Below are 8,331 nucleotides of genomic sequence, written 5' to 3' on the forward strand. Positions count from 1 at the left end.
CTACCCGATTGACGGAGTGTCAATTCATGGAGGTTATTGAATGTGCAAGTGGAATATAACTCCTGAGAGTTCTAGTATCCTTGAATTGTTTCTGGTTATATTTCCAGTAAATTGTTAATTACGAAAATATGATTGCTTGACTTGTAAATTGAGATTGTTATTTGAGCAATGTGCTTGCATGTGTGTTCTTGGCCTCACGAGCGTTTTGCTCACCCTGTAAATTTATTTTCCTCAACAGGACTGGATCCGGGGACGTATTGGAGAAACCCTCCTGATGTATTTTTGTTTAGGGTTTCTATCATCTTTTTGACTATGATTTCTGGTTTTGGGTTATACTTTTGTAATTGGAATGTAGTACTTGGGCATGAGGTAAATTTGAATTTAAGGTTGTATTTTGAACACCCGATGTACGGGGTGGATAATGGATGACCATGGTTAACTTGAACGCTTCCGCATCATTATATTTATGTTATTGTACTTATGACATTTAGATTAGTAACAAGTTTGAATGTTTTGCGTGAGTCCTGGCGAGAGTTGGGCAGGCGTTCCGCAGATACCCTTTGATTCGCCTTAGGGAGAAGTGGGGGCGTCACAGTTGGTATCAGAGCGCTGGGTTAGCGCTAGGTTAGAGATCTATATGGGAGACATATTGGATACTCTACCCTTAAGACCTGAAACCGGATAATTAAGTTATACTTTAAAGGGTATTTAAGACATACTAGTGATCAGGTTAGGCATGCATAAACGACATTCGAACTAGATAGTGATTTAAATTTCTAACCCGAAAAGTGCTATTATTTTGCAGGGATGGAAAACGGAAATGGAGTTCCGGCAGCTAAACGGAAATGGAGTTCCGGCAGCTAACGGGGATGGCCATGCGAATGGTCATGTAGTGCCTCCAAGGCCTATCTATTACCGAGCTTTAGTTGGGGAAGCTCGTGTACGCTACTCGCCTGATCCTCGATACCCCCGATGTGCTTGTAGAGTGATTTTTGCTTACCCAAACTATGTTGTACTGGCCTTGGACGACGAGCGTCGTCAGTTGGTGACTGCCAACTTAGACTTACAGGCTGAGGTGGACGAGTTTTGACAGATGGTGAGCGCTCAGGGCGAGAGGGTCGCCGAACTTCAGGAGGTGATTGAGGGCGAGGTTGCCACATTTGTTATGGTTAATGAGGAGCTCCGGAGCACTAGGGCTCAGCTTACTAGGCTGAGAAAGGAGGTCCGTAGTCGGGCTTCCGATATTGTAGTTGATGCCACTAGGCTAGTCGATGAGGCTATGGGGGTAGCCCAGGATTCTGAGGAGGATCCGGAGGAGGATCTTGAGGAGGAGGTTCCTCCTGATAGTCCTACTATGGACTAGGTCTAGGCAGTTTGACCACTCTTTTGACTCTTTTGACCAGTATAGCTAGAATTAGCTGGGGAGATGCTAAGCGCAGAGGCCATTGTATTTTGCATGACTGTGTGGCTTATTTTTGAAACACTTGCTCTTACTTTAGTCTTCTATGACTAAAAGTACTTCTGTGGCACCTGTGTGCTATATTTTTGTGACTATCCCATGACTTGCTAATTGTATGAACTTGATATACTAATGAATATAAATTATTGTTAATTCCAATATTTTCTTGATCGATTCCTGTTCTTTACTTTGCACCGCATAATTTATTTATTTATTTCTTGCATTAGGCACGCCTAAGTTATGGAAGGGCTAAGAAGGGGTTAAGGCCGTGGTCGAGGGACTAGACCAACCCAACCTCAAGGGAATGACCAGGGATCGGCAACTGGACCGACCCAGGGCCAGAAAAATATAGAGGGTAATCAAGTGGCTGCTGCAATTAACAGGATGACTGATATTCTAGAGCGCTTAACTGATAGACAAGGACCAGGACCGTTCAACCAGCCTAGGGGTCAGGAAAGAGGAGAGGATAGAGCTCTAGAGAGATTCCTAAAATTTAACCCGCCTAAGTTCCTTGGCAAAGCTGATCCTGAGGTAGCGGAGAATTGGTTAGAAAGGATGACCAACATATTCGCTGCTTTAGATTACACTGAGGATAGGCGAGTGAACTTCGCTGGTTTCCAATTTGAGGGTGTAGCCTGTACTTGGTGGGATCTAATAAAAGGAAAATGGGAGAGGGTTCAAACCCCTCAGACTTGGGAGAATTTCACAAGAGAGTTTAATGAAAAGTTTCTTCCGCCCTTAATCCAAGAGAAGAGGGAGGATGAATTTATTAAGTTGAAACAAGGAACCCTTACCGTAGCAGAATACGAGGGAAAATTCACTAAACTTTTCAAGTATGCCCCTGAGCTAGTGGTCAATGAACGAAAGAGAATTAGACGGTTTATTCAGGGACTTAATGTGGAGATACAAGAAGGCTTGGCTGCAACCCAAATCTCTACATTCATGGAGGCACTAGAGAAAGCTCAGAGGGTAGAAAATGCAAGGATGCAAATGAGAGACTTTCACAGTAGAAAAAGAAACTTTCCTACTCATACCTCTGGTCAAGCAAGTAAGAGTGCACAACTTTCCAAGATGGGAAGAGGAGTAGGAGGAGTGAAGTCTGTTGGAGCTTCTAGGGGAGCTCTAACTAGAGGGGGCCGTAGTGGGACAACTCAAGTAAGGGGAGCACCTCCTACTGGATCGGCTGTGACTCCTCAAGTTACATGTGGATACTGTGGTAAATCCAACCATTCTGAGAACGATTGTTGGAGAAAGTCGGGGAAATGTTTATTTTGTGGTAGTACTGAACATCAAGTCGCCAATTGTCCAAAAACACCAAAGACAGGGGGAAATGCTCAAAGGCCAGAAAAGTCAACTTCTAAGCAGACCAGTGCCGGAGGGAGTCGACCAAAAGTACCGGCCAGGGTTTATGCACTGGATTATCAACAAGTTCCTGAGGCAACTGAGGTGGTAGAAGGTACAATCCCAATCTTTCACCGTTTAGTTAGGGTTTTAATTGATCCAAGTGCTACACATTCTTTTGTAAATCCAAATTTCATGAGTGGGATAGATTTGAAACCAATTAAGTTACCATATGATTTAGAGGTTAAAATGCCTACTGGGGATCAAAGTCTAACTGCTAATTTGGTGTATCAAGATTGTGAAGTTTTGATTGGGGAACGAAAATTATTAGCTGATTTGATGGGATTGACGATTAAGGGATACGATGTAATCTTGGGGATGGATTGGTTAGCCCGTTATAATGCTCAATTAAACTGTAGGACAAAGATTGTAGAGTTGCGTATTCCAGGAGAAGCAACCCTGAAACTGGATGTAAGGGGTAGATTAGTTTCGTCTGCACTTATTTCAGGAATTCGGGTTAGAAAATTATTAAGTAAATGAGCTCAAGGGTATTTGGCTTTTCTTATTAACACTCCTAGTGATAAGGTGAATTTGGAAGACACACCGGTAGTAAAGGATTTTCCAGATATTTTTCCTGAAGAATTGGAGTCTCTACTCCTGAAACGGGAAATAGCTTTTAAGATCGATGTGATTTCGGGAGTGGCACCTATTTCTAGAACACCATATCGGATGGCACCAGCGAAATTGAAAGAGTTGAAATTACAACTGCAGGACCTGTTGGAAAGGGGATTTATAAAAGAGAGTGATTCTCCATGGGGAGCCCCAGTTTTATTTGTTAAGAAAAAGGATGGGAGTTTGAGACTGTGTATAGACTATAGAGGTTTGAATGACATCACCATTAAGAATAAATACCCACTGCCCCACATTGACGAGTTGTTTGACCAATTACAAGGAGTTGTAGTATTCTCGAAATTGGATTTGAGACAGGGTTATTACCAGTTGAGGATTTTGGAGAAAGACATACCCAAAACTGCTTTTAACTCGAGATATGGGCATTTTGAGTTTGCCGTGATGCCATTTGGGTTAACAAATGCTCCTGCTACTTTTATGGATTTAATGCATAAGATTTTTAAGCACTATTTGGACCAATTTGTAGTAGTGTTCATTGATGATATTCTGATGTATTCTAAGAATGTGAAGGATCATGAGAAGCATTTGAGGATTGTTTTGCAAATTTTAAGGAAACATCAACTATATGCTAAATTTAGTAAGTGTGAGTTTTGGTTAAAAGAAGTGACTTTCTTGGGACACATAATTTCTGAGAATGGGATTAAAGTGGATCCAGCTAAAGTTGAAACTGTTTCGAAATGAAAACGACCGGAAAATTCTACCAAGGTTCGAAGTTTTATTGGATTAGTAGGGTATTATCGGAGATTCATTCAAGATTTTTTGAAAATTACTGGACCCATGACTGAATTGACCAAGAAAAATGGGAAGTTTATATGGAATCCTAAGTGTGAGAAATGTTTTCAGGAATTGAAAGGACGGCTGACAAGGGCACCTGTGTTAGCTTTGCCAAACGGAAAGAATAGTTTTGTGGTTTACACAGATGCTTCTAAGAAAGGATTGGGATATGTTTTAATGCAAAATGATAGAGTGATAGCATATGTCTCTAGGAAATTGAAACCGCATGAAGGGAATTACCCGACTCATGATTTGGAGTTAGCAGCTGTGATTTTTGCTTTAAAGAAATGGAGGCATTACCTGTATGGAGTGACATTTGAGATTTTTACAGACCACAAAAGCCTTAAGTACTTATTTTTTCGAAAGGAACTGAATTTGAAGCAACGTAGATGGATGGAATTTTTGGAAGACTATGACTGTACGATTAAATACCATCCAGGGAAAGCTAATTTAGTGGCTGATGCTTTGAGTTGTCAAGTACAGATGGTTGGATTGATGATTAAGAAATTCGAATTGTTGAAAGAAGTGGGTCAGTGGAATCCTCGACTGGAACCGAGGAAAGTAATTTTAGGAAATATTGTATTGAATTCTCCTTTGATAGAACGTATCAAGGAATCTCAAGGAAAGGACACTGAAATACAGAAATGGTCGGAAAAGGTTAAAAAGGGGGACAAATCGGATTTTAACTTGGGACCGAATGGTGTATTGAGATTTCGGAATCGGGTAGTTGTGCCAAAGGATGAAAGGCTTAGAAAGAAAATTTTAGAAGAGGTACACCGATCAAAGTTTACAGTACATCTAGGAGGGAATAAAATGTACCAGGACTTGAAGAGTCTTTATTAGTGGGAGAATATGAAGAAGAAAATTGCTCAATTTGTCCAAACATGCTTAATTTGTCAACAGATTAAAACCGAACATCAGAAACCATCAAAGCTTTTGCAACCTTTAGAAATACCTGAGTGGAAATGAGAGAATATCACTATGGATTTTGTATCGGGGTTACCAAGAACACAGAGAGGCCATGATGCGATTTGGGTAATCGTGGATAGATTGACCAAATCAACTCATTTTCTGCCGATTAATATGAAATACCCATTGGAGAAGTTAGTCAGGTTGTATTTAGATGAGATCATTAGGTTGCATGGAATACCTGTTAGTATCGTATCGGATAGAGATCCAAGATTTGTTTTGAGATTCTGGCAAAAGATGCAAGAAGTGTTAGGGACTAAATTGAACTTTAGTACCACTTATCATCCCCAAACGGATGGACAGTCGGAGAGGACAATTCAAACTCTTGAGAACATGTTACGGACTTGTGTTCTGGACTTTGGAGAGAGTTGGAGTAAGTTTTTGACTTTAGTGGAGTTTGCCTACAATAATAGTTTCCACGTTCTATTCAGATGGCTCCGTATGAGGCACTTTATGGTCGGAGATGTAGGTCTCCAATTTGTTGGGATGAAATAGGTGAACGGAAAATTTTAGATCCGACCACAGTATCTTGGATTGAAGAAGCTAGTGAGAAAATAAAGTTGGTACGCCAAAGAATTCAGACCGCTCAGAGCCGCCAAAAGAGTTATGCCGATAATCGAAGAAAAGATTTGAAATTTACTGTTGGAGATTTGGTGTTTCTCAAGATTACACCTTTGAAAGCAAGTTTGATGTCTGGAAAAGAAAAGAAGTTACAGCCAAGATTTGTAGGGCCTTACAAGGTTATCCAACGTGTAGGGAGTGTATCCTATAAGTTGGAATTACCGCTGAATTTGTCTCGAATCCATAATGTGTTCCATGTATCTATGCTCAAGAAGTATCATCTGGACCCTTCTCACGTCTTGCAACCGGAAAATGTTGAGATTGATGAGACTTTGACCTATGAGGAAAAACCGGTTAAGCTTCTGGATAGAAAGGTGGAGGAATTGAGGAATAAACAGATACCATTAGTAAAAGTCCTTTGCAAGAACCATGGGTTGGAGGAAACAACTTGGGAGGTCAAAGAAGCAATTCGGGAAAAGTATCCAGACCTGTTCGCCAATTAAGGTAAATTTCGAGAACGAAATTTCTTAAGGGGGAGAAGATGTGAGGACTCGTAAAATTGTTATTATTTTTCGACCCCTAATTTTTGCTCATTTAATTATTTATTCAAATATTTGCCCGATTATTATTTTCTAGCCTCATTAAACCTAAGTACATGGTTTTATAGTTTCGTTATATTTTTAAAATGTCTCGTTTCAAAAAAAAAAATTTTATTTCTTAGGAACTTGTTTAGTGAAAAGGTGAAAACGCGTTTGAAAAATTTTTGCCAATAAATAGTACAATTAGCCCGGAAAAATTTGAGACATGTACAACGGTTTTAAAATAGGTAATTTTAGATTTAAATACTTAAGTGATAGTTAATAGTATTATCGTTACAAGAATTTCTCGGAGGTTCCGCGTTATAGCGTTAAAATTGACGGTATGCGTTTTCACACGCGCGACTTTATTTGAGAGACTTTAGACCCTTATTTCGGGACAATTAAGAGCGAATAATATTTATATGGACATAAGTGCATTAGAGGTTTAGTGCACTAGTGAACCAAACGCGAGAGAAAATCGAGTCCTAAACGCACCAAACGAGCCCTAATGAGAGTTGACCTTGGAGTGAATTTACACCACTCATTTTAATCTTCTCTTGGAAGCTAACCTTGATCAAATTTCACTCTTTCTTCTCTCTCCTACAGCCGGCCAGCCTTCTCCCTCTCTAACTCCATTGTTTCAAAAATTTCTTCACCAAATCAACCACAAAACTCCAACCAATCTTCACCAAATTTGTAGACCAACTAGCAAACTACTTGGAGATTGGACCTAGCTAACTAAAGGGCTGCATTTCACGGTTTCTTGGAGCCTTTTGAGGACCGAAAATTTCTGATCTAAAGCACTAAGGAGGTATGACATCATCCAACACCTTAAGCTTGGTTTATGGTAGTAGAAGTGCATCTCTAAGCAATTGCATGTATATGGATGACTTGATATTGTTGGAATTTGAAAAGTTGGCTCTATGAATTCCCACTCTTGGGTTGTTGCTAATAAGAGGTTTAATGTTGGATTTAATGGTAGTTTAGTGGTTAAAATGACAGATTTATGGAGTATTATTGTTGGAAACTCAAAGTAGAGGTCATGACAAAAATTTCCGAAACTGCCCCTACTTTGTTCGGCCATAATAAGGCCAATTTTTGATGATCTAATGGCTTGGACCTGATGTTTATATGTTGTATTAGATGTGTAAAAATTTTCATTAGAAAACATTAACGTTTGGATGGGCAAATGAATTTATTTGTGAACTAGTCAAGCTGGAAAACTGTTTTCGGATAACCCTGTCCAGTGGTAGTATTTTGACCATAACTTTGTCCTCCGACGTTAAAATTGAGTGACGTCGGTGGCATTTGAAACTAGACATCCATACCTTTCTAACAGTATAAAATGCGTAGTCTGATTCCATGTGTAGGAGCCGGACCATTCGTTTTAAGATAGCTGTCCTGTTTCTCGGTCCGGCTGGAATGATTTGTAGAGGTAGCAACTTGAGACTCAATTTCGATCTGGTTGTTTGCCAAATTTCAGAACGTTTCCTTCTGTGAATTTTTATCCCTATGAATTTATTTTCTAACGCAGTAAACCATGCTCAATTTCGAGTTAGGTCGACTAAATTGTGATCAAAACAAGAACACTGCTCTGTTTTGGAAAAACCTAGTTTTGGACAGATTTGAGATGAGACTTGTTGTGGTCTTACTAAATGAAATTCTTGGTGTTAAACACCTACCAAATGTACCATAAATGATCCTTACACTTTCCTTTCACATATAAACCATGATTGGAGGATTTTCTTAGCCAAACGATTGGATTTGGGAAGAAAAGGATTAAAGGCAAATTGCCTTAAGAATTTTTCCAAACTTTGGTTGGTTGGTTAACCACCTTTCCGAAGGTATTTTTCCACAAAATTTGATAGAGAGATACCCTTCATATAAGAGTAAAATACTGCCAATTTTGGTACCAATCCAAGTTCGTTTCGATACCTAACAAAACTTCTAGTATTGGAA

The sequence above is a fragment of the Coffea arabica genome, chromosome 6c, assembly GCF_036785885.1.
Source record: "Coffea arabica cultivar ET-39 chromosome 6c, Coffea Arabica ET-39 HiFi, whole genome shotgun sequence".
Lineage (NCBI taxonomy): Eukaryota > Viridiplantae > Streptophyta > Magnoliopsida > Gentianales > Rubiaceae > Coffea > Coffea arabica.